Source organism: Microtus oregoni, unplaced genomic scaffold, assembly GCF_018167655.1.
Source record: "Microtus oregoni isolate MIOR12 unplaced genomic scaffold, Mior012 000001F_ref0000356, whole genome shotgun sequence".
Classification (NCBI taxonomy): domain Eukaryota; kingdom Metazoa; phylum Chordata; class Mammalia; order Rodentia; family Cricetidae; genus Microtus; species Microtus oregoni.
The window spans coordinates 78,928,336-78,953,076 of NW_024543060.1; the positions used below are offsets into that span (position 1 = coordinate 78,928,336).

The 24,741-nt window shown below is 33.7% G+C and overlaps 1 protein-coding gene across 2 annotated transcripts in view; it reads right to left on the reverse strand.

Moving 5' to 3' along the window:
- The window catches only part of Mgat4c (MGAT4 family member C), a 497,836-nt gene that overhangs the window by 248,988 nt on the left and 224,107 nt on the right, over nt 1-24,741 (reverse strand). For both annotated transcript variants that reach the window (XM_041674801.1, XM_041674778.1), the window contains one exon: nt 17,928-18,038. The gene's annotated coding sequence lies outside the window, so the exon portion shown is untranslated. The remainder of the gene's footprint in view (nt 1-17,927; nt 18,039-24,741) is intronic.

The following is a 24,741-nucleotide window of genomic DNA, read 5'->3' on the forward strand; positions in this document are numbered from 1 at the left end:
ATGCAGACTATTCTCATTTGAACTTGAATATTATTAGAAATATTGATGAGTTATGTTAACTTTTGGTGAATACTTTTTGTGTACTAAATGTAAAGGTTGTGTGTGTGTTTGTGTGTGTATGTGCTTGTGTGTGTGGTATTTTGTAAGTGTATATTCTTTTGTGGATGTATGATAATATACAGTTCCTGTTGATGCCTGCTGTTATCAACTAATTATTCCTTCTTGAGTACTTGCCATCTTAATTAACTTAGTCTCACACTGAACATGGTACTAAATACTTGGTAGAATGCCTGTCCAGAAAACCCATGGTTTCAACATCTCTGCCCTAAGTTCTAGGTTACACTGTGCATATGACATCTTTTGCATTGGTGTTGGTGATCCAAACTCAACTCCTTATGCTCACATATGAAGTACTAACTCACGGAAAGATCTCCCCAGCCCAACCTAGTTAACAAGAAGTCAAATAAAGACTGCTTGTGAGTCCTTTTCTCTTCATTTTTCTCAGTGTTCTCTTTCAAAAAAAATCTAGTTGGAAGAGCTTTAAAACTCAAAAGGAGTTATCTTTGAACAATAAATAGAGATGAAGCATTAAGCAATTTAGTGAAGTTCCTAACATTAAAAAGATGAATCACAAAATGCAGATGTTCTTACCAATTCTGGTGATAAAAATTCAAGATTTTAGTTCTAACCAGTTAACTTTCTGTATATTAAAAAATAATTATAAGCTTTACAAATCAGAAATGAATAAACCGTTATTATATTATTCAACAGAGAGGATTTGGCTTATTGAAAATATTTTGTCACTGTGATATACATCATAGTTTGATTATCTTTCTAACTTATGTAAACATTCATAAGTAAAAACATTTTAATATTTAAGGCAATGTGTATTCACTCTCCATTTTCAAAACATGATTTCAAATAAGCCTAGAAAGAAAAGGAAGCTATGATTGGCACCTGAGATAATTTTGGGGATCATCCAAAAATTAGAGAAAATTGAGCTGAATTCAGTCAAAGATACAGGTTTCAAAATTATATTCCTGATTAAATGCACCAGTAAAATTAGTGCTCTGTCATGCACCATCAACCAAACTAGGCTTTTAATGTGTGTATTGCTAAACTCTTAGATTTTGAAAGTGCAGTGGCCTTTTGGATTTATAATTCAGTGAACAGTAATTATAATAACAGAGCAATTTCTTGATTTCCTTCCGTTTCAAATCATTAAGTCCTTTAAATTAAAAATATCTTCCCTAAACAGTCACATCATCAGATACTGTTTGGAATCTGTTTGCCTTTTATGGCTAGACTTCTACTTCTTCCCCTTAATTTCATACAAGGTCTCTTTGTGCTGCCCAGGACATTCTCAAAGTCACCCCCATTGGCTTTCTTAGCAGTACAAGGATTATAAGTGTGTGCAACTGTGCTGGTATTACCTTCCATTTGGGTGAATACTAGATGTAGAAACTTAGGTCTTGTGCATGGGAGGTAGACACTCTGAGTCACAAACACAGATTTACTTTCCTAATACCCATTTTTGAGACAGGATCTCATTCTGTAGTCCTTGATTGTTTAGAAATCTCTGCCTATCTCAATTTTAATACGTATACAATGGTATTATTTCCAAATTCATCAGCTTTGTCTCAAAACTTTTCAAACTGTAGTTTCAATATTGGACTTGAACTATCAAAATCTACATATTTCAAACATCGCTTTAGATCAGTGGTTCTCAATCTTTCTAATGCTTATACCCTTGAATAGAATTGTCAGGTTCTAGTGTCACCAAACATAAAAAATATTTGTGTTGCTACTTCATAATAGTTATTTTGATACAGCTATGAATTGCAATGTAGTTACATAGTTAGAGGATGCATAGTGATAGTATTTAAAATACTCAATAGCACTCGATCAAAACAAGTGTATCAGGAATACTTTTGGAGACTCAATTTATACCTCCACCCTGTTTTAGCTTTGGTCATTCCATTCCCCTTTGGCTTATGTGGACATCTCTAGATTATTTATCTTGCTAGGTTAATCATCCCACTGCCTCTGTCAAAAGAAAGTATACCATTTCACATGGGGACCACTTGGATAACCCTGGACAATATCCATCTCAGAATCGTCCTTTTCATTATGATGATCAGGTAAATATTAATTTAAAAATAACTGTCTCTTATAACATTTATAGGAGCCAAAGTTGTGATTTAATTTAATTTGGTATCATGATATAGCCTACCATTCTGATACATTGATAGACTTCTACCTGCTGACAATAGTCATTTGTCTTTGCTCATATGTCATATATTTTTTTAGTTAAAGAGGACATATGAACAGGAACTAGAAGAATGGGTACATAAGTATGTATGTATGTATGCATGTTCGTGTTAGAAGCTTCATTTTCAATAACTTCTCACCAACATCATAGTGTTTTGAGCACAATGAGGGCAGAATGTTTTATGATGAAACTGTACCACGTATCTCATTCACCAAAAGATGTTCTTTCTGATATCCTATTTTCATAATTTTGCTCCTTTTTAATGGCTGTAAAATAATCTAGAATTTTGAGAAACTCAACATCACTTAGGAAGTGGGATAGATGAAATAAAATGCAAGCATCATCTAAATATTACACATGAATGGGCAGTTTAGGGAAGGGGATGCGCATTAAAACAGCGTAAGATGTTTACCTTTAGTTTCCTGAGTTGTCTCTTTCTCTACTAAACAATTCAAGGTAGTGTAACTCAGATTTTGCAGTCCGAGAACTTGGTCCCACTAGATACCTCCGATTTTAGATGCCAACCATACCAATAAGTTCTTACTTCTCCTTATGAAAAGTACTATAGGACAAAATCTGGGATGGGCCGCATTGTGAAGTCTTTCACTGCTCTATCAACATCTGAATGCATTCAACAACTGGCGATTACACTAAAGTATAGTCAGAATGAACTAACTGTTGTTACTCTATTGGATCTCAAGGGGGTATAATTATGAATGACAAGGGCAATCTTCAAAGATTTAAATTGTATAACATCTCTAAACTAATTTAAAAAAATCTCTAACATAGAGAACTGATAGGTTATCAGAAGTTAGAGAATGGTGAGATAGATGTGGCTAGGAGAAGGTGATAGGAAGGGCTGCTGAAGACTAGAAAGTATTATGCACCAATAATTTGACAGGGTAATATTTTTGGTGTCTTACTGTGTTACTTCTATTCCATGTGAAAATATTTCAAAGTAAAAAGAAAACAGTGTTCATGAATTTCATGTGAGAGTTCATACTGAAAAACAACATAGTCTGAAACAAAAACAAGATATTTATCTACATTTGAGGTTCTGTAAAAATTTTGTGTATTGCACTTTGATCATCATTTTAATCCAGTTTTTTTTTATCTTTTCTCAGAACCTTCCCTATCCAGCCAACTCCTTTTTTTGTAAAAGAAATTTCCATTTGTTGAGTCCAATTTTTACTGCCCATATGTATTTGGAAGTATGGACTTCTATTGGAGCTTGAATAACTTACCAAGGGCTATACTCTCAAAGGAAATTGACTTCCACTTTCAGAAGTCAATTGTTACTAAATTAGTCAATGGATAAAATAAGTTGGAACTGGAAATATAGTTGTAATAGGTTTAGAGGATAGTGCAGAAAAGTAATTTTATGCACCTGAGTTAGGGTTCAAAAAGAACAACTGACAAATTAGACTATTGAAAACTGAAGAACTTCCTATTGTTTTCTAGACAGAAAATGGTCAATGTAGTAGTGACCTCACAGCTTCCATAGTCACCTTTATAACTTTGCAGCATAGGTAGCGTCTCTACCTACTATTTACTAGATAGCTTTGGTTGGAATTAGTTGCTGGGAGAGGGAGAACCAATTCTTGCAAGCTGTACTATGACCTCCGAATGTGGGCTGTACAGTGCATAATTACATGCTTGTATATACAGACACACAAAAGACACACGCACGCTTTAAATAAAAGGAATACAATTTAAAATGCATAATAGTATGCAATATGTTTATTGTTCCCATTGAATATATAATCAAGCACCCTGCTTGTTTTATAAATTGTGTCATTTTGTACAATATTAAAAGGAAAAAACAAATATATTAGATATATGAAAGCTAATGGGTAGCTACATAAAAGGTAGACAATGACAATGACTATCTCCTGTATCTATTTCAATGCTAAACTTAGTTCTTTTACTATTGGCGATGCATAGTTCACCTTTTATGGGAAGAAAGTAAGTTGGAGTGAAACTTTCATTTGCTTACAAATGTGGGTATGACTGTGTGAAACTAATGGTATTTTAAATTGGATGCTACTGAGGGTGAATACTACTTTTTAAAGTTTATTCAGTTTATTTGACTCAACAAATCCCTCAGGTACAATTTCATTCTGCACCATAAAACTGCTTGTTCTGTTCAAATATGTGAATAAATCACACAGCTCACTATTCTCTAAGGTCCATTTAGTACATTCTGGATGGAGAGATGATATTTCTCTAGGAAGATAAAGACATATTAGGGTCTTGTGCTAGCCACAATGTTTAAACATAACATCGAAATTTACAGCTGCATTTATTTGGAAAGCACAGCTTAGCCAAGCACTAAATGTAAACTTAACAGATATTCAGTAGTCACAGAGTGGACAACTAGAATCACTTAGCTAAAATAAAGAAAAATCACACTCTACACGTATGCATATGTCATCTTTTATGTCCCCTACATTGTTGTTAGGCAGCATTCTTGGCCAGTTTAAAAATTCTTCATGGGATCATGTAATTTAATATTATCAGAACACACACACATATACATGCACACACACACACACACACACACACACACACACACAGAGAGAGAGAGAGAGAGAGAGAGAGAGAGAGAGAGAGTTACTTTCAAGAACAACCAAAACCCACAGCTATTGTATTTGAAAACGTATGATCTCAAAGTAAATGTGGATGTACCAAATGCTGGGATAAAAGGCATGTGCCACCACCGCCTGACCATTTATAAAAGAAAATAGTCTATGGTGAAGATATGAAAAATCATAAGCTAATAGATAAATATTTTTGTAATAAAAATAGTCATTTACAAAACTCTAGGTATGCTTGGGCTCTGGTGATAGACATGCATAAATGTAGATATAAATAATTGAGATAAAGGAATCTACTAGTGGAATTGGCTCACATAATTACTAAAGCTGCAACAGGCTTTGTGCTGGTGAGGGACTGAGATGTAAACACCATGAGGCAGTTTAAATTTGAAGGCCCGACTACAGTGGGATGTGCAGTTAAAGAACCACATATGAGAAATGAGATTTAATCCAGCTCACCATGTCAGAGACTTAAGGGTCCATTCCTTTGTTCTACAGATTCTGGGCATTGTGGAACAGAACATCTTGGTGGGCAAATCTGGAAGAAAGGGCCTATCATCTAACGATAAATAGGAACTAGAATATAAGGAAGGGCTTCTGGGAACTATTTTAACCTCCAAAGGCATGCCCAGGGTGACATTTTCCACTGTTTAAGCCTCAACTCACCAAGTTCCACCACCTGATGAAACAGTACCACCAGCTAAGGAACAGTGTATGAATCTATGATGGGGGTGTTTTGTACTCAAGTCACAACCGTGATTTCTCCTACTAACTTTGTATTTCTAGGTGTTAATATAAGTGTTAGATTGAACTGGTTAGATTTAACTGGCTGGCCTTTAGCCCTGTTAGTCGAATGAGTATATGGTCACAGGAGAAAAGGGAGAAGGGAAGACCAGGAGGGGAATATTGGAGGGGAGACAGAACGATGGGGGCTTTGTTTGTTTTTCAAGACAGGGTTTCTTGTAGCTTTGGAGTCTGTCCTGGAACTAGCTCTTGTAGACCAGGCTGGCCTTGAACTCACAGAGATATACCTGCCTCTGTCTCCCAAGTGCTAGGATCAAAGACATGCACCACCACCACCTGGCTTCAGATGCTGTTTTTAAAATAAATGCTTTTGTTTATAACTATAATTGTCTTTACGTTTTGCTCCTGTAATAGCCAGTTTGAACACCAAGTATAAGAATTCTCCACAAAAATATTTATTGAAGAAAATGGTTATTATATACTGTCTTTCCCCACAATATTCTAGGAATCTTTTGAATAAACTAGTAAAAGCATGGATACAAAGGGTGACATTAAATTCTGATAGCTTTTAGTCCTCAAATTTATTTTTTAGATGTAAATCATTGAGGCAAATCACTTCTGTGGGAACGAATTTTGAGCCAAATACAAACCTGAAGATTCTAAGAATGTATTTTAACTAGTATTAAACAAACACTCAAATCAGGAGATCATCTGCATTAATCAATACGTTTTTCACACAGACAGATTCTTGCTTTTTAATTATTCCCCTCACAGATTTGGTATTTACAATATCAGGCATGCTCAACAAAACACAGACAGAAACCCTGGTCTCAGAAGAACAATTTTAAACCTTAGAGCCTCTTTTTGAAAGTGCAGAGCACATATGAATTACTTCTTATTGACTTAGACAATATATGAGCTGTCAGAAAAGCCCATTTTTAAGAACTGTAACAAGATTTCCTAACTGTGGATATTTTAAAACAGTCATTAGTTACCTTTGCGAGCTGTAATAAATCCCCTTCATGTTGAAGATCTATATTCCTAATCACTGTGTCCTTTTAGGGTTTCCTAACTAGTGTACCTTAATGGCTGACTGCTCAATAGGAGATTAGGCATCCTGTTACAGCCAATAAGTTTTAGTGATTTTCTCCCTTCTATCACGTCATGTGGATACTGGGTATCCAAACTCAGGTACTCATTCTTGGAAGCAATTATTAATTGAATCAGAGTCTCCAGCACAAAAATGGTTTGTTTTTATAAGTCTAACTCAAATAATAAGAGCTAGAATTTAGTAATTCTTATTGTCTTACAGACTCGAACAATTCCATTTCAATGTTTGAAACAGAAAGTATATAAACAAATGTTATAAAATTAATTTGAAAAAATGTATTAGAGTTAGAAAATGCTTAATGAATTTTTTTGTCTAATTTAATACAACTAAGAATTGATGGAGATTGTATTGGACCCCATTATCTCTAAAGCCTTTTTGAAAATAAGTATAACATTTGAAATAGTTTATAAATATATAATCAAAGAGGGCACTTTTTTATTTTTAAAATTTTAAAAGTGAAATATTACAAATGATAAGTGGTTTTATATACTATTACCTTAATACTCTCATTTCAAACCTACTCACAACAAATTATTTATAAATCAAACTGAAACCATATGTTTCTGTTATAACAGAGTTGGGTTTATAACACATAATAGACCATAAATAAATACAGTTTGGAAAAAGAGACACAAAATGAGTCAAATAATTAATAAAGTTATAGGTAGACAAACGGAGAAAAGAAATCAAAGAGATTGTTATTGTAACCAGCAGAGAAAATGCAGAGAGTGGATAGGGTTTTGCCAGGAAACAGCTTATGACTTTCAAAATAGTGTTGGCTGAAAACTGAGATCAAACATTCTGTTGCAATAACTTCCTAGAAAAATCCTAGCGTTTTTCTTTCCACGCTGAACAGTTTTCATGCCTCTCTGTAAATTGGGGAGTTATTACAGACATTGGACAAGGCTTCCGCTAGCAATAGAGCAGAGCCTGTTTCCTAACTTTATTCACTATACTGTGTGCTTTTTAAAACATATTCTGGTGGACAAGTTTAACGTATTTGTCTGTTTTTTAAAATTTATTTAATGAAAGGTTCTAAATGTGGATATGCTAGTATGAAAAATTAGTTAAATTATTAAATTTTATAGGTTCTCATACTTAAAGAATTTCTTCACCTTAAAACTTTCTAAGTCTTAAACTCCAGTAATATTTATAAATGTATAAATATTTGTGGGTTGAACTTCACTAACAAACCTTAAATTTGCAAGTCAGAAGTGTCAGGTTAGAGTCTCTATATTCAAAGTAAAAAAATAAATAAAAGTTTTTCAGGTTTTTACCATGTGTGTATGTGTGTACACACACATGCACGTATATACTTGCAAAAACTCATGTAAAATAATAACGTTATAAATCATGCAGTATAAATTTGTATCTACATATTAAATTACATTGATCAACTTTAATATTTACATCAATAATTTTCACTTCATCTCCATGTTGCATGGAGGAAAGAAACCCTTTTACCCTGAAAAATGATAAGGTACAGAGTAGAACATTTTAAGGTTGCAGATAAATATCATGTTTAAAGTTGTGGTGAAACTTAAAGACCTACAGTTTGATAGATAAGTCAAATTTGGAACTCGGCTTCAAATGAATGAGTGATGCAGGTTGTTTTTGTTCTATTGCTGTTTTATTCTGTTTTACTTCATCATATTTTGTTTTGATGGCATGGAAATAAAAATAAAACGTTTGAAATGCATATGGAATTATTACGTCATTTTATTAAAACAGATGTATGTAGTAGATGTAGGTTAAGGAAGATTATATTTGATTCTCATTACTAAGAGATGTCTTGAGTATATAAGAAGGTCATGAATAGTTATCACTTTATATGTAAATTTTGAGTGGAGGGTATGTGACAGAAATGTGGATAAAATGTTAGGAGTAACACTATTTAGAATTTGTTTAATTATGATTTTCTTTTCCTTTCAACAAAATCATGGCAAAAAACCCTTCTTTTAGAAACAAAAGTTAAGGTTGAAATATAAACTGAAATCATGGGTCATTCATATAGTTGACAAATATGCAGTTTGGAAGTTTACTACGTATGCAAATTAATAAACATTAAGTTTATTCATAGAACATTTGAATTTGAGTAAGCTTTAAAGCTAGTACAAATCTCAGAGGCATATAATACCGAGGCACTTCCAGGCTACCTTAAAATATCACGAGGCTTCTCCATAAAGCATAAGCCATGAAGATACCAAACATTCCCTAAGAACCACACTGTTCTTTGGCTTTGCGTCAACTTGCATTTTAACGCACCCAGCAGTTCACAACAGCTCTGGCCCAGAATAATATCTGACATCGAAAGCTTACCACAAAAGCTATTTGGCTCTTAAAAAGCCCAGTGGGTCAATACTTATCTGATATAACTTTTCTTGCAACATCTGAATCTTCTGACTTAATTAGCTTGATGCCCTGAATGTTTTTTAAATTGGTACACATTCTGAAATTATTTACCTACAGAGAATGTAAACTTGGACCATGCGGACCAAATGAAACGTTACATGAGTCAGTATCCAAATAGCTATTGTGGAAAAAAACCACACACTTTAAACCTGAGTCTCTTTTTACTTGACCTCTGAGTGTCTCTATGACAGAAATAAGGCTAAATGCTTTTATAAAATGGTATTTATGTATTGATGATGTGTTCCATATGACCTCTAGTTTCTACTTCAGCTGACAACAATTGCTCTATCCTGGGTAGGAATAATGATACATGTTTCTGGAAGCCAGGCTAATTTTAACATGCTATAGATATTACTATTATGTTTTATATATTAACTTGAGTGTTGACTCCATACATAAGATTCTCAGAATATAATCTCTGTGTATTAATTACATCAATGTCACTTAAGGAAAAAAAAATTTCCACAAAGCTACATTTTGCAATTTTCCAAACTGCTTTATGATATTTTAAAGACCTTGGATTAAAGAGCAAGCATCAACTACATAAATTTAACACAAATGCTAAGTAGCACATGCAATCTAGCATAGACTAAAACAGAGTAATATGTATCCAGATATTGTGAGTTTAATATAAAGTCCCTCTCAATTATTTAAACCTATGCAGAAAGTCAACTTCAGAAGCTAAACTGAATCACTAATACTTTGATGTCAATATGATATTTTAAAGCAAGGATTAGAATTGTGAGGCTTTTTATTCAAAAAAGAAATAGAATGATGAATTATGACTAAGAATAAAATCAAGGACATTGAGCAATCTGGGAACATTTTCTATTGAGCATTCCCTCAATTCCAATTCACGCCTCTTATGCTGCCTAGCTATTTATTCTTTTCTTAGCTAAAATACAGGCACAGATTTTTTTTATTACTTGACAGGTATAATGCTTATGTCAAACACCTTGGAATGCTGATTGGCTCTGTATAGCTGGTTTAGTCACTAAAGACAGAAAAGGAGAAGTGAGTTTCTTTCCAAATTTACTTATTAGGAAATTTATTAGGAAAATGAATATTAAAATGAATGATAAATACATTTATTGGAAATCAAATCACATTTTATCATTGACAATCATAAAATTAGTGTAGTATATGATAAAACAAACACACCAATACCTCTGGTTATCTTAGTGTTGTGAAGTTTCAGTCTTCAGACCCACAAATAGCTGTGAACTGAACCAAAATTTAACCTGTAAGATTTGACACTTATGTCCCAGACAGTCTTTAGCTTGACAAGTAACCTGAATGGCCCTGGTGCATTAACAACACAAATTAACAACACAAAAACTAGTAACTAAGGGGAAAATTTATTTTGGTGCATAAAGGAGGTGGCAGTAGAAGAGAGAGTGTGGGAGAAACAGATCACAATGCACAGCATTTATGTGAAACTGTGAAAGAACAAACTTTATGAATGAAATCTGTTCCCAAAAAAATCCCATAGTTTCATCTACCAACATAATTCAAGAAATCTTTTGTATAATACGTCATAATACATCAAGACGTTATAAAATACTTTAAAGTATAGATGGACCTGCAATTAAGTATTATTTCCTTATAATATCTTGATAATATTTCAAGTTTTCATGAAGCAAAAATGAGTTTAGTTTCGTTATGATGACAAAACAATTTTTCATCAATGCATTCCTCCCTCCAGCAAAGGTTTAATATATCTGATTGGTCAAAGTGAAAACCCTTGCTACTCTGTTCTGCCAACATCAAATGCTGGGAGTTGTCACCTATTCATTGAGCTGTGTGGAGTAGAATGACTGATGTCCAATATGTGAAAAGTAACCCTCATAAAATCAGAATAAAATAATTATTTTTAATAAAGTTTCAAGGATATTTAGAAAGTCAACTCTGCCTTCTAAGATAATTTTTGATTCTTTGACAGTGCCATTATATTAAATGTAAATTGATTCTAACTATGTACATTAGGTACTTAACGAATGTCTTTAGACTACAAGACATTTCTGTTTGTATTAAATAGTACATGTTTTGTTTCTTAGCAAAAATCTTAGTATATAAATATTGAAGTCAATATCCAGTATATATTGATTTTAATTACATAAACCAATAATTTTATCATTATTGGTTAACGTGATATAAATTTTTTTAATGTGGAGTGTTAATATTATTAGCAATTTATGCACATTTTTTTTCAAATTAAATAAAGGAAGTCTCAGAAAACAGATAGTAAACATTATTTTTTCAATTCTATTCACATTAATAAATTCTCCAGAAAAGAAAAACTGAAATTTTGGTCACTGACAAAACGCTATCTTCCCCTACTGATATACATATTACTATGGTTACCGGTGCATGCATGTGTGGAGCAATGTTAACACTGAATAACACTTTTAAAATATGAATACATAAGCATACTATATTAGTGGCATGGTGTTTTCTATTTTCATTGACTTATCTTGTAATGTGAACAAAAGTTTTCCTGTCTTTACATTTGGTTTAGAAGTCTCATCCTCAAGAAAGACATTGTATTTGTGTTTCTAGGAGCATATGCTGCCTACCTAGACTGTTCCAAAGCAACTTTCAGTTGAACAAAAGGAAATAAAGATGCCTGTGCTTTCCGGAAATTCATTTTTCCACTTTGCCTAGAAATATTTATTGGCGGAAAGTAGGTAAGTATCTGCTTACTGATTTTTAAAGCCTAAATAGCCGAATATCCAGAATCATATTTACCGTACACTACTATGCCAAACTTTCATTCTCTTATTGGCAAGGGAAACTGCTTTGATATTGTTTACTGCCAGGACAGTTACTCTTTCTGTTTGATTCTGCCCACTTACGTCTCCAGCACACCCTGGCAATGCACCAAGCTTCCCCAGGACAATGAGAACATGTCCTAACTTAATTGTATACAGAGTTCTATTTTTACCATACCATAAAACCCCTTCTTTTTCTGTGTAAAAAAAAAAAAAAAAAGTGATGGGATTGCGGAGTTCCAAAAGTCCAATTTTGAATTAGATGTCAGCATTATCAAAACCACACACCTGCAAGCAGGCACCCTCAGACCTCTCCCACGTGCAAGAGGAAGATCTATTCTCACAGAGTGTGCATGCATACGGGTCTAATAATAGAAAATAGCATTCTCTTTTACGTGATAGAGATAAACTGTCTGATTGCCACCTATTTTCTTAAATGTTAACAAAGGTGAGGAACCTTTTCAATCCCATAAAAGATCTAAAAGCTCTTTTAGTAAAGGTATCAGTTTTAAGTTACTTCCTATTAGGTTATAGAACTAAGAAATGTGCACATTATATATAATCCTTAACCAAAAGCATTTTGTCTAAATCAGCCTCTAAAATTGATGTCATTATTTCCATATAAAACATGAATAACTGAACGCCTAGTGGAGCTTTATTTGATTAGCCACATTATTAACAATAAGAGATAATGGAACAGAAGGAGGAATACCGCTAAAACTTAGGAATCCATTATATATATTCTTAACTAAACTTTCATGAAAGGAGAGGAGGGAAGAAGCATAGAGAGAGAAAAGCTTTGAAAAGCAAAGTTCTGGGCCATAGTTGCCTCTGCACAACTGGGGGTAGGGCAGCAGCATCTGAGCAATATGATGGTGATATATACATCACCATCCTAACATCCAAAACAACTAGTTGTATTTATAAATTGGTAATTATGCCTGTGTCTTAATTAGGGTTATTGCTACAATGAAACACCATGAGCAAAAGCTAGCTGTTGAGGGAAAGTTTTCCTGGATTACCCACATCTTTGTCCATCATCAAAGGAAGTCAGAACTGGAATTCAGGCAGTACTAGACCCTGAAAACAGGAGCTGATGAAGGAGTGCTGATTACTGTCTCACAATTTGTGGATTTCTCAGCTGTCATTTAATAAGTTCTATAACTATGTGTGTTTATCACATTTTTAGTGCAATAAAGTTGGCTAAGTTTTTGTGAGTATATGGTAATTAGTAAAATTATCACATGAATTTGGCAGTATAAGAAAATACCCAGACAACTTAATCATTAAAAATATTAGGTTATAGAGAGTAAACATAATATTATAATATATTATTTATGAGATTGTAATTACTGTTTAGAGTATTCTGGTCAATTATGTTTTGAATTAACAAGAAGCTGTTACTTTACTGTTAATATTGATATAGACATTTAAGTCTCTATAAACTAAAATATAAACACAAACACTCTGAGACTAGGATAGAACCAATCTACCAAAGCCTCATTCTTGGAAATGTATTTTTCAAATTTACTAAAAAGTAGATTTTCACATTTATTTATTATCCTAAAAATGGGCATAGTTTTCTTTATATAGAATACTAAATATCAGTAAATATTTAATCCAGGACTTACCAAATATTGTCACTCAACATCTCACTAATTTGTAATGTAATATTAATCCTTTCTTCAAATTTTTCATGCTTATGCATTGCAATTTGAACATTTCCACTCTTTGATTACTTTTAACTTTGCCGAGAACTTTACCTACTAAATATCTTCTTGACTTTCTTGTTCTCTCCCTGTCTCTGTCTCTCTGTCTCTGTCTCTTTTGATATCTCAAACAATTTCCTGTCAACTACAACTTTCGATATGTTTAAAAAGAGGCAAAGGAAAAGAGTGGAATTGTAAGGGTTAAATTAGGTTTAGGGTGGAAAGAGTATGGAATATAGGAAGGGGTAAATAACAATAAAGAAATTGAAAAAAAATCATATGATAATTTCGTACTACAAAGCCTAACACACACACACACACACACACACACACACACACACACACACACACGTAATCTATGAGTACAACATGTTGTCTGAGGTTTCTGTCCTGCCCAGTTCCCACGGTCATTAAGTCCCTAGGAAACCACAGAGATCTACATTAATTATAAACTGATTGGCCTAGTATCTCAGGTTTCTTATTAACTCTTATAGGTTATATTAGCCCATTCTTCTTGTCTATGTTAGCCACGTGGCTTGGTACCTTTTTTGGCGAGGCAGTTACATCTTGCTTCCTCTGTGTCTGGCTTCCTCTCTGTCTGGATGATGACTGCAGACTGAAATGTTCCTCCTCCCAGAATTGTTGTTGCCCTGCCTCTACTTCTGGCTGGTTGCCATCACCCTGCCTATACTTCCTACCTGGCTACTGGCTAATCAGCATTTTATTAAACAAGTACAAGAAACAAATCTTTATAAGGTAAAACCATTGTCTCACAACACTTCACTCCCCCTTTTCTTTTTTAAAACAAAATCTCTAAATCAAATGTCCCGTCTTTAGTGTTCTTCCTGACCATTATCCATACAAATTATAACCAACATTCTAAACAATGAAAATTATTCATAATCCAGTTTTTAGAAATGTGGGCGTACTTTTCTAGGCTACTTCCTGCTGATTGGGGGCTCTGATAATCTGATAAAGAAAATTTAGAATTATAATCAAGTCCTGACTGGAGTATCCAATGAGGCTTCATCATCTCAGGCAGCAGTCTTTGAACTGTTCTGGATATAGTGCTCAGACATCTGGGCCATTCCACCTATCGGAGATTCCTTGGGATGTCTTTTTCGGTCAAACCTGATTTTTCTTAACAAAGAATGAATCCACAGTCTCTCATTTTTTAATGGAAACAAAAGCAAAACCTCTTCTCCAAAGTAACATATCTTTTGACTTAAATTTTAAAGACAAAGCATTTTCAAAATATATATGTTGGATTAATCCGGGAGCATTTATAATCAAATGTCTTTTAGCAGCTGTTGTTCCTTCCTCAGTCATAAAACAATTTAAAGACAACACAATAACATATAGTATACAGACTCTCTGTGTATTTTTCATCTCTATGTAGCTTTATTTTAACCTCTATTTCATTTATTTTTATTTTTTGGCTTTTTGAGACAGGGTTTCTCTGTGTATTTTGGCTTCCTAAAATTCAGTCTGTAGACCAGGTTGTCCTTGAACTCACTACGATCCACCTGTTTTTCCCCCCAAGTGTTGGAATTAAAGGTGTGTGCCACCACACCCAACTACTTTTTCTTTCTTTCTTATTTTAAAACATTTAGAGGTTTTATTCATTTGAATCTATCTTTACTGAATATCTCTCTTTATCTGACCACACAAATCTTTATCTTGATAATCAATACGGCTAGGATTAAAGTTTTGGCTTTAATGGCTGGATCCAGCCCATTCTTTAGCTTTCTGAGAGTCTAGCCCCAAGGCAGGGGTACAGAAGCCACATTTATTGAAACAACTCTGTGGCATTTCAAGGTCCCTGACACCACCAAGAAGCACGTTGTGGGCAATTCATAAACACCATTTAAGTGTTTGGTGGCAGGTCTTCTTTAAAGACCTGCAAGATTACTCAGCTAAAGCTTAGTCAGGAAGCCTCTCTTACAATAAATTGGCAACAATGAGGTGGACTAAATCCGCGGAACACTTGAAAGGCTTGGAAAGGAATTCTAGACACTAAAAAACAAAGTTTAGGTGCATTTATTTTCCAGAATGGCCTTTGCTTGCTGGCAGCAAGTTGTAGCTCCTTTAACAGAGATTTTCCTGATTTAGCAGTAACAAACAAAAAAAAAAAAAAAAAAAAAAAAAAAAAAAAAAAAAAAAAAAACCCTGCAGTTTTGAAATGCTGCTTTTCTGTTTTTGTTTTTTGTTTTTTGTTTTTTGTTTTTTGTTTTTCGAGACAGGGTTTCTCTGTGGCTTTGGAGCCTGTCCTGGAACTAGCTCTGTAGACCAGGCTGGTCTCGAACTCACAGAGATCCGCAAATGCTGCTTTTCTGGACCATGGCGTGAACTCTGACTCTCTCTGGAGGTCGGGCTATGGAGCACTTGCATGAGGTTTGTGGGGCCACGTGTTTGCATGCCTACTTGGGGAAGTGGCTGAGACCACGCCTGAAGCTCAGTGCCTCCTGCCTGCACAGGCTGTGGGATCAGGATTAATAGGAGTGCACAGGCAGGAGACCATGGAGGATTCCTGCCACTATGCACAGAGATATTTCTAGCCTGCACAATGCTCTGAATGGCATATTTAGTTATTACTCAGATAAAAAAGATTTTTGTACTTCCTGCTCATTCTCAGAGTTAAAGCGCTGAGCACGGCTCCTACCTGGCAGTCCCAGGGCTGGCAGTAATGGTACCTCCACCATTTTGGAAGTGGAGAGATGTGGAGCCAGCATCCAGAGCCACTGTAACCAAGATGCTTGCCTATTTCAAAGCTCTTCAAGACAGTAAAAGGTTACAGATAGACAATGGTTGAAATGAAAGTAAAACAAGGTAAGATGACCTTTATGAAATTATGTGAGTTAATGAGTTAAAGAAAGGGTAAGTTAAATCAGAAAGTCGACCTCTCATTTCACCTTTGGGTCTCCCTTGTTCTAGGTATTTTTGGCTGTCTGTCCGTACCAAATCCTCACTTCAAAGTAATAATATTCAAGCATATTTGCTAAATGTTTATCAAATTTGTGTAAAATGTTTATGTTCATCTTGATTAAAATTAAAGAATTTTCATTTCTAAAGTCACAATTGAGATAAATAGGCACTAAAAATTTGTAAAAAGAGAAAAGTATGAATATATAATAGAGACATACAGGCTCTTTGCAAATTACTAACTTTTGGAAGCTATGAGTAAACCCAAAAGCGCTATATTCAAACCTGATGGATACATAAATATTGATGTGATTGAGTAGCCAAACAGAATAAAATTGCACCAATCAAATTTATTTTCATATGAAAGATTAGATCTATCTTCAAATACAGCTCATTCCTTGGGAAGATTCTTTCAATATTTACATCATTATTTTCAGAACTTAATGCTTACTAAGGTAATGAAGCTGTAGAAGTTAAAACTGAACGTCAAAAAATTTGTGGATTTACCCTGTTATTGCGCATCAATTGGCTATTATGTACAATCAATTTTATAATTAAGTTCAGAAGAGAATATATCATTCTACATGTATTTGACTTGAATAAACATATTTGCCTGCATGAGCACAGGTACACACTCACACATGTATATGCATAAACATATATATATATATATAAACATGTATTCAGATGTAGATATAGACACAAGTACACATAGATAGATATTAATATTTTTCCTTTGGTTTTAGACACAAATGAATTCATAGGGAGTTGATAACATGCAGGGATTTTTTTTATACTTCTTGAGGGCAGTACAAGCCTAAAGATAAGAACAACAAAACCATATTCTTTACACACATGTGCACCTTCATATCATTTAGAGCTATGAGAAAAATCCATCTCTAAAACAATTTGCCCAGAGTTCTTATCTACAGCTTTCTCAATTCTAAAAATGAAAAGAAGTTAGAATGCTCCAAAATGTCTGTCGATAATCCCTGAGGCCCCACAAGTCATGGTGAGGGGGCAGTCATTCATCACACTATTGGACAGAGGAAAACTTAAGCACACAGATGAACTCACTATGGTTTCAACAGCCTTCCTCTTGACCAGAGTTATCATATTAAACGTCACATAACCAAGAACACATCCATTCAACACCAAGTAGCTCTAGACTCCCGAAGTTCCGTTACATGTTTACATGGCAAGTAGAACTTTGTGTTACAGTTTATCGTACATAAGGCAAAAAGCATCGTGGAAAGTTATCTGAAAGCACAATACATTTTATAACTCGTGTCTCTGAGCAGCTGCTTCCTGTCTGACAGACGACACCATGGTCGGAAATGATTTCTTATGTAATCTCACCATAGTAAAGAAATAGAAAATGTCTCTTACCAGACTGGCATAATGCTTCAAGCTTGCTGTAGCACTTTGTGGAGTTCTTGTTTGAAAACACAGATCCACAGCGGTTTTGTGTACACAACTGATCTGGCTGATCTCAGGTTCCTGCACACACACACACACACAAAAAAAAAAAAAACAAACAACAGTGTAATTGGCTCTCAAGAAAGTGATGGAAACATTCATCACGATGGCAGTTGCATGTTGAATCTAGTGACTGTTTCCCTTGTAGACCTTTTCTAAACAGGCCAATTGTGTTTCTCTGTTCAATCCCAGATGTTAGAATTACTACAGTCAATGCTGAGATGAATATCTTTGAAGAAAAAAAAAATGGATTTGTGTCCAATCCACTGTGTGGTCACCTTTAGTTTCTGAAAGTACAGTCTCAGACTTAAAAAAGACACATGCTTTTAAATTAAGACTGTATTATCCCATAAATTGATTGAGCATGTACAGGACTTTATATTTTATGAGTGGAAGGACTAAGCCTACTGTCATAGCATAGTGCCTTATGCTAACGCGGTGTCAGCATTATTAAGTGTCTTTCATTGGTTATTTGATAGCAGACAAGCGAGCATTCTACATCTTTGTTTTTCACAGACGTCATATCAGTGATGCATATGACATACCCTGGAGTCTAAATCCAGCTGTTCTGTGCTTCTAAATCTCATTAAATATTCCACTGTTCTTTTGCCCAAACCTTCAAAGGGGCCCAGACACAATCACATCTTTCAATTTTTATGGGATCAATGAAGGGGGTCACACAAGCCTGATTCTTTTTCTGATTTTTAACATTCAAATTGTATGGGAATATTAGCTGATTATAACTATGAGTGGCATATTCTTGTGACCAAGAGAATTTTAATGCTAGATCAAAATGTAAGCCCCAATTAAAAAAAAAAAACAAGACTTCAAGCTGAATAGTTCTTTGTGGTGATCTAAGCCATAAGCTCACTTTACAGCTATACAAGTATGTTATCTCTGTTTTCTCCCTTGTGTGTTTAAAGACTGGTTAACAGTTATGAGCTTTGCCACAGTTTAAATAGCAAGAACTGACACATAGAAAGCGGTGAGATATCATTGCAGTTTTAGAGTCATTATTTTGATTATGTGATTTATATAGATTAAACAAAAATACAAAATAATCATAACTTCATACATTTATGTTACATAACGTCTAAAAGTTATGAATTATTTCAACTCCTGTTTTTACAAGCAAGCAAAATTAGTCTAAAAATACAAAAATTTATTTTTGAAAGATAATTATATCATCCACCAAACTGAAGATTATCCACAACAATGAGTATTGTATATTGATTTGAACTCTTGGCTCTCCAAAAGAAAAAAAAAATCACTAGTTGAAATATGGCCTAATAATTAAGTCAATTATACCATATCCTTTGCAAACCAGACCTTTCTTCATTCTTCAGTAGTTTAGCAAATTTCAGCAATTGCTCTATTGACAATGTGTGTGTGTTTGTGTGTGTGTGTGTGTTTTCTGACTAGCTTCAAGAGAACTAAAATACAGTGAAAGAAATCACTCTCCTAGTTGTTGGTCATCCATTTAACAAGAAGAATAAAACTGTTGCTTCAAAAATTGCTTACATTTTTTTTCTTAGTAGGGTTATACACAGATAAAATCCACTGGGACTAGGAAATACAACACGATTAAGAGAGTTCCTAGAGCATACAAAAGAGTAAGAGCTCTAACATCAAGAGTGGTGGTAAGGTGAGGGGATCACAGGAGAGAAACTGTGGTCAAGATGTATAAGAGAAGAATATATCCAATAAAAATTTTAAAAATTCACTGTGAAAATTCATTTTGTTATTCACTTTAGAACTATTACTTTGGTATTATGCTTAATCTATATATCAAGTATCTATTCACGAGCTTTTGTGTGTGTGTGTGTGTGTGTGTGGAGAGAGAGAGAGAGAGAGAGAGAGAGAGAGGTGGTATTCCTTCTGTATATGTGTTGCTTTTATTGGTTACTGAATAAAACTGTTTTGGCCAATGACAGGGCAGAATATAGCTAAGTTGGAAGAGATATAGAGAGAGAGTAGGTGGAGTAAGGGTGACGCCATGTATCTACTGAAGAAGCGAGATGCCATATAGCTGCCCGAAGCAAGAAATAATAAACCACAAGCCTCGTGGTAAAATACAAAATAATAGAAATAGGACAATTTAAGATATAAAAGTTAGCCAGAAATGTGTTTGAGCTAGGGCCAAACAGTGTTGTAATTAATATAGCTTGTGTGATTATTCCAGTCTGAGTGGCCAGGAAATGGAACAAGCAGTCTCCGTTTAGTGTGATATGCTTGTGATACCTGCTGCTATGATAATGGTTCATTTTGAACAGATGATAAGATCATATTGATCATGTTGATATATTAAAAAAGAGAATAAAAATGTGAATAAATACTCATCTCAGGAAAACAACTACAAACAACATTGGGAAAGTGAACACTGCATTAATCTTCAAAATAACACACCCTATTAGAACGAATATCACTTTTAAAATGCTTCCCATCTATGATACAGTTGTTTTACAGTGATGCATATTTATTAAGTCAATATTTTAATGAATAAATAAGCAGGATTTACCATACATCTATACATATGTTTTCTTACTGTATCTTCTATTACATTATTAAAACCATGTACATCTTGTCTTCTGCATAGTCCACCGTTCATGTAAGAAGAAAGTGCTGTCTGACTTATTTATTTCATTCTTCTGATGTATCTAATTGTCATGAATCATAGATGAAAAAACATGGGTATTACAACTATCAGAAAAGAGGATAAGTATGTGCGCAATTGAGTAAGTTTGTTTTATTTTATTTAACAATAGCTGCACGTGCATTTGTTCATCTGTGGGGAAAGGGTGCTAATAGGCCTACTACTTTGATTTGGAGTTTATAATAAGGTAACTATATTTTTAAGATAGCATTATTTAAGATAACTCTAAATAATGGTAACTCTAAATTTATAATAAGGTCCATTTAAAAGGGACCAAATAGACCTTTATATATAGAGAAAACATAAGCATTATATATTAATATAAAAAGTTGTCATATATATATATATACGTAGAAGGACAAAGCCATTAACTAATATACAAATGCTCATATCTCCACGAAACATAAGTGAATTCTAAAAGTGATAGCTTTAGAACGTGTTGAAATAAAAAGTACAATAAATAAACAATGCTAAAGAGAAAGTTAATAACAATGAAACTCTAAAGTCTGAAGAACACTCTGGAATTGTGAATTTTTAAAATTTAAGTCCTACTTTAGTTCGTACCTGTGAATTAGCACTTCATGCTGAGGAAAGAAAAGAAATAATTGAAGCACCTTGATTATATCTGCAAGTAACAAGAACTGGGTCAATAAGATTATAAAAGTTCAGAGATCATTATCTACTACTAAAGAAAAATCCTATACTGGATACAAATCTGTTATGCTAAGAAAGAGGAAGATTAAGAGATTTATTTTCCATGGAAAGTCCTTGGGTTGACCAGAGTCTAATCGCATTGTTATAAACAGACTTGATTTAGTGTCTTTCTCAACACTTTTCCATGAGAAAAATGTAAAGAGTGTTTCCACACAGAAAAGTTTAGTGCAAAATATGAGAGGGAGCTGGGAGCAAGATAATGTCCATTTTAAACAAGACTCTGAACATACAAATGAACAAATTGCAAAATAAATGAATTAAAATCCAAATATAAATTTGATTTAGGATGATGCATTTTCCTCACCCTGTAGTTCATCAGGTTAACTAACTTTGGTAGTTTCAGATTTGGCTTTATGTCTATGTTAATCTTAAATATGGCTAAAGAAAGTTTTTCTGTTCCTAATGGCAAAATATAAATATGTTTGCATCTTAACAGATAGATTATAACAGAAAGCAGATCAAGGATTGTTTGGAGAAGTGGACAGTGCTAGGCTTTGGAATAAGCTGGGGACATCATTCCATACCAAAAGCTTTTGTTTGTCTATGTATTTATAATCTGTGTTTCTATATCTATATCTATCTATCTTTCTATCTATCTATCTATCTATATCTATCTATCTGTCTCTCTATATATATAATCAAAATATCTACATTAACAGAATTTTCGGCTGTAAATTTAATTTCATTGAAACATAATAAGCCTAAGAAAAATGGTAATGAGTATGTGCACAGAGATTAATATGACTTGGATTTGAGCAAAGCCTCAGCAGTGTACCTGTAATCTGGTATTTACAATTTTCACCTGTGCCCTCTGGGGCCATAACACTTTAGGGCTTTAGAGCCATGGCTTGTGGAAACAGGTCTCCCATGAAAAGTCCATCACAAACTCACCCCCTCTCTTCTCACCTGTGCAGGTCCCAATTTAACAAAACCAGTCAAGGAAAAGTCAGTTCTTAAAATTATGGAAATTATCATTCAACAGAGTAGTTACCAAAGCCAATATGATGTTAATCATGTTGTTTTGATGTTACTGAAGAGATGAGTAGGTGGTCATAATAGCATTGACTGTTCCTACAAAATAACCATTTTAAAGTACCATGTGAAATAATGTCTTGAATTTGAAGGGAGAATAAAAGTAATAGAACTGAATTTTTAAGATACTTTTCTTAATCCTCTTTGGCTTCTGACTATTACACCTCTCTTTTCTTATCTTCATCCTTTCTTCATTTTCTGTAACTTTATTCTTTATTCCATAATAATTGTACATTTACAGAACCTATCTTATAGTCCTGTTGTTTGTCTGAATGTTTCACATACTGCATCAGATTCTTTCTCCCTTTTATCTGATGTATTTCTAGGGCTTTACTAGGGCATTCATCTCTATCACATAAAGGAACTCAATCCTTTTATTTATATTTGTACATTAAGATACTGACTAATATTCGTATAAACTGTAATAAAAACTTGCAAAGATATCATTCACTTTGAAATTTTATTTTTCTTGCCATTGATTAATATTTTTAATATTTGTGGCCAAGTTTTGGTTTTATTTCGCCTTCAGCTCTGACCCTTAAGCTTTGTATATAATATTCATTCATACTTTTCTATTAAACATGCAAAATATATTCATGTAACCTAAATTCTCTTCAACTTCACATTGCTACTATGACTACCCTTTGTCTCATCCTGTAAATAATTCACAGTCTCCAATTCTAGTGTGCCAGTTTTCAATTCTACCATGGATATCTTAAAAACATTCTGGATCATGGATGATTTTGGCAATTACTACTTGGGACAAGCTGTTTAATAAGTAGGTTGTTTAAGAAAAAGCAATTTTGGTTATTAAGAAGTTGGGATCTTTTTTTAAAAAAATCCTGCATGATAACATGAAGACGGTTGTAGTGATTTTGACATTATAATTTTTAATGGACCTTCACATAACATGCTGTAGATAAAAAAACATAGCAGATATTTTAGAAATAATGTGCATAAGAAACATTAAAAAGTCTATATTAAACCAATCTTGAATTGTTTATGTCATACATTTTAACGTATTTTTTCTTAATTCAATTTGTTTAGCTTATGACATATAAAGATGGTTTTCTATGTAGTTTATAGTCACAAACTGTGCAGTGTGTAGTTTAGAGTTGATAAATAGTATAGCCAGAGCTAGTGTTAAAGGTAAGTTAAACACATTCACCCACAAACACACACACATACACACATCTATTTTCTCAGACTATTTCTCCTAAGTCTTCTTGTCTCCTGCCAAGGTAAATTTTCTCCATAGATGCCGTATCTTTACCTACTGCTTTTTGTGCTTGTAGAAAATAGAAATGTCGCAATCTGTCTTCCATCTTGTTCTCTGACTTCTCCATTTCCCTTTAATAGCCATACTTTTCCTCCAGATACTTTATGGTTCTTATCCCAACCACCAGAGATTTCTGTGGTTTCCCTTTACCACGTAGCCTGTATGGTTTGCAAACAAGGAACAAGGAGGTTTAAAACACCTGAAACCTACTTTATAGTAAGTGACAGATGAGAACAAAAAGTTAAGTGCCTATTCCATCTGGATGTTTTAGACAATATACCATGGGACATGGTCCATATAGCTTTCTGTCATTTAATTAGATTCAATTTCTGAGAAGATATTAAGTCTTCTGTGCATTTCAGTATTTAAAATGCTTGCTGAGCAATCATGAGGTTTAAAATTCAGGCCTAGGCACCACGAACACCTGCAAACTGTGTACCAACAGGTTAGATGCTTTCTTCTGTTTTCTGCTTGTGCAGGGTATATGCACACATATTCTTATATGGGCAAAGGTGACAAACAGCATGAAATAATAAATAAAATAAGTCTTAAATAACAAAAATTCAAAAAGAAATATCCAATAATGTGGTAAAATATAAATCAATAACCTGAGTACTTTTTTTCAAAAGAAAATATTCAGATTCCAACAAACCTAAACAACAGTAGTCACTCACACAAATTACCAGGGAAATGAAAATCAAAACCACAATATAATGTCACTTCCCTCTAGTCCCAGTGACTCTTATAACAAAAATCAAGCGCCTGTGAGCATACGGAAACTTTCTATACCTTGGAGGAAATGTAAGTAAGTATAGCCACCAAACATAGCATCATGACAATTCCTTTAGAAACAAAGTCACACTTGACACAGGATCCAAAATTTCCACTGTTTATGTATAACCAAAGGAAACTTCCTCAATATATCAAGTAGATACATGAACCAATATTTATTTCTGCCTACTCATAGTGACCCTTATATTGAATCAATCACAGTCTCTTTTAACAGGTAATGGACATATAAAATGTAATAGATGGAAAATTGAATG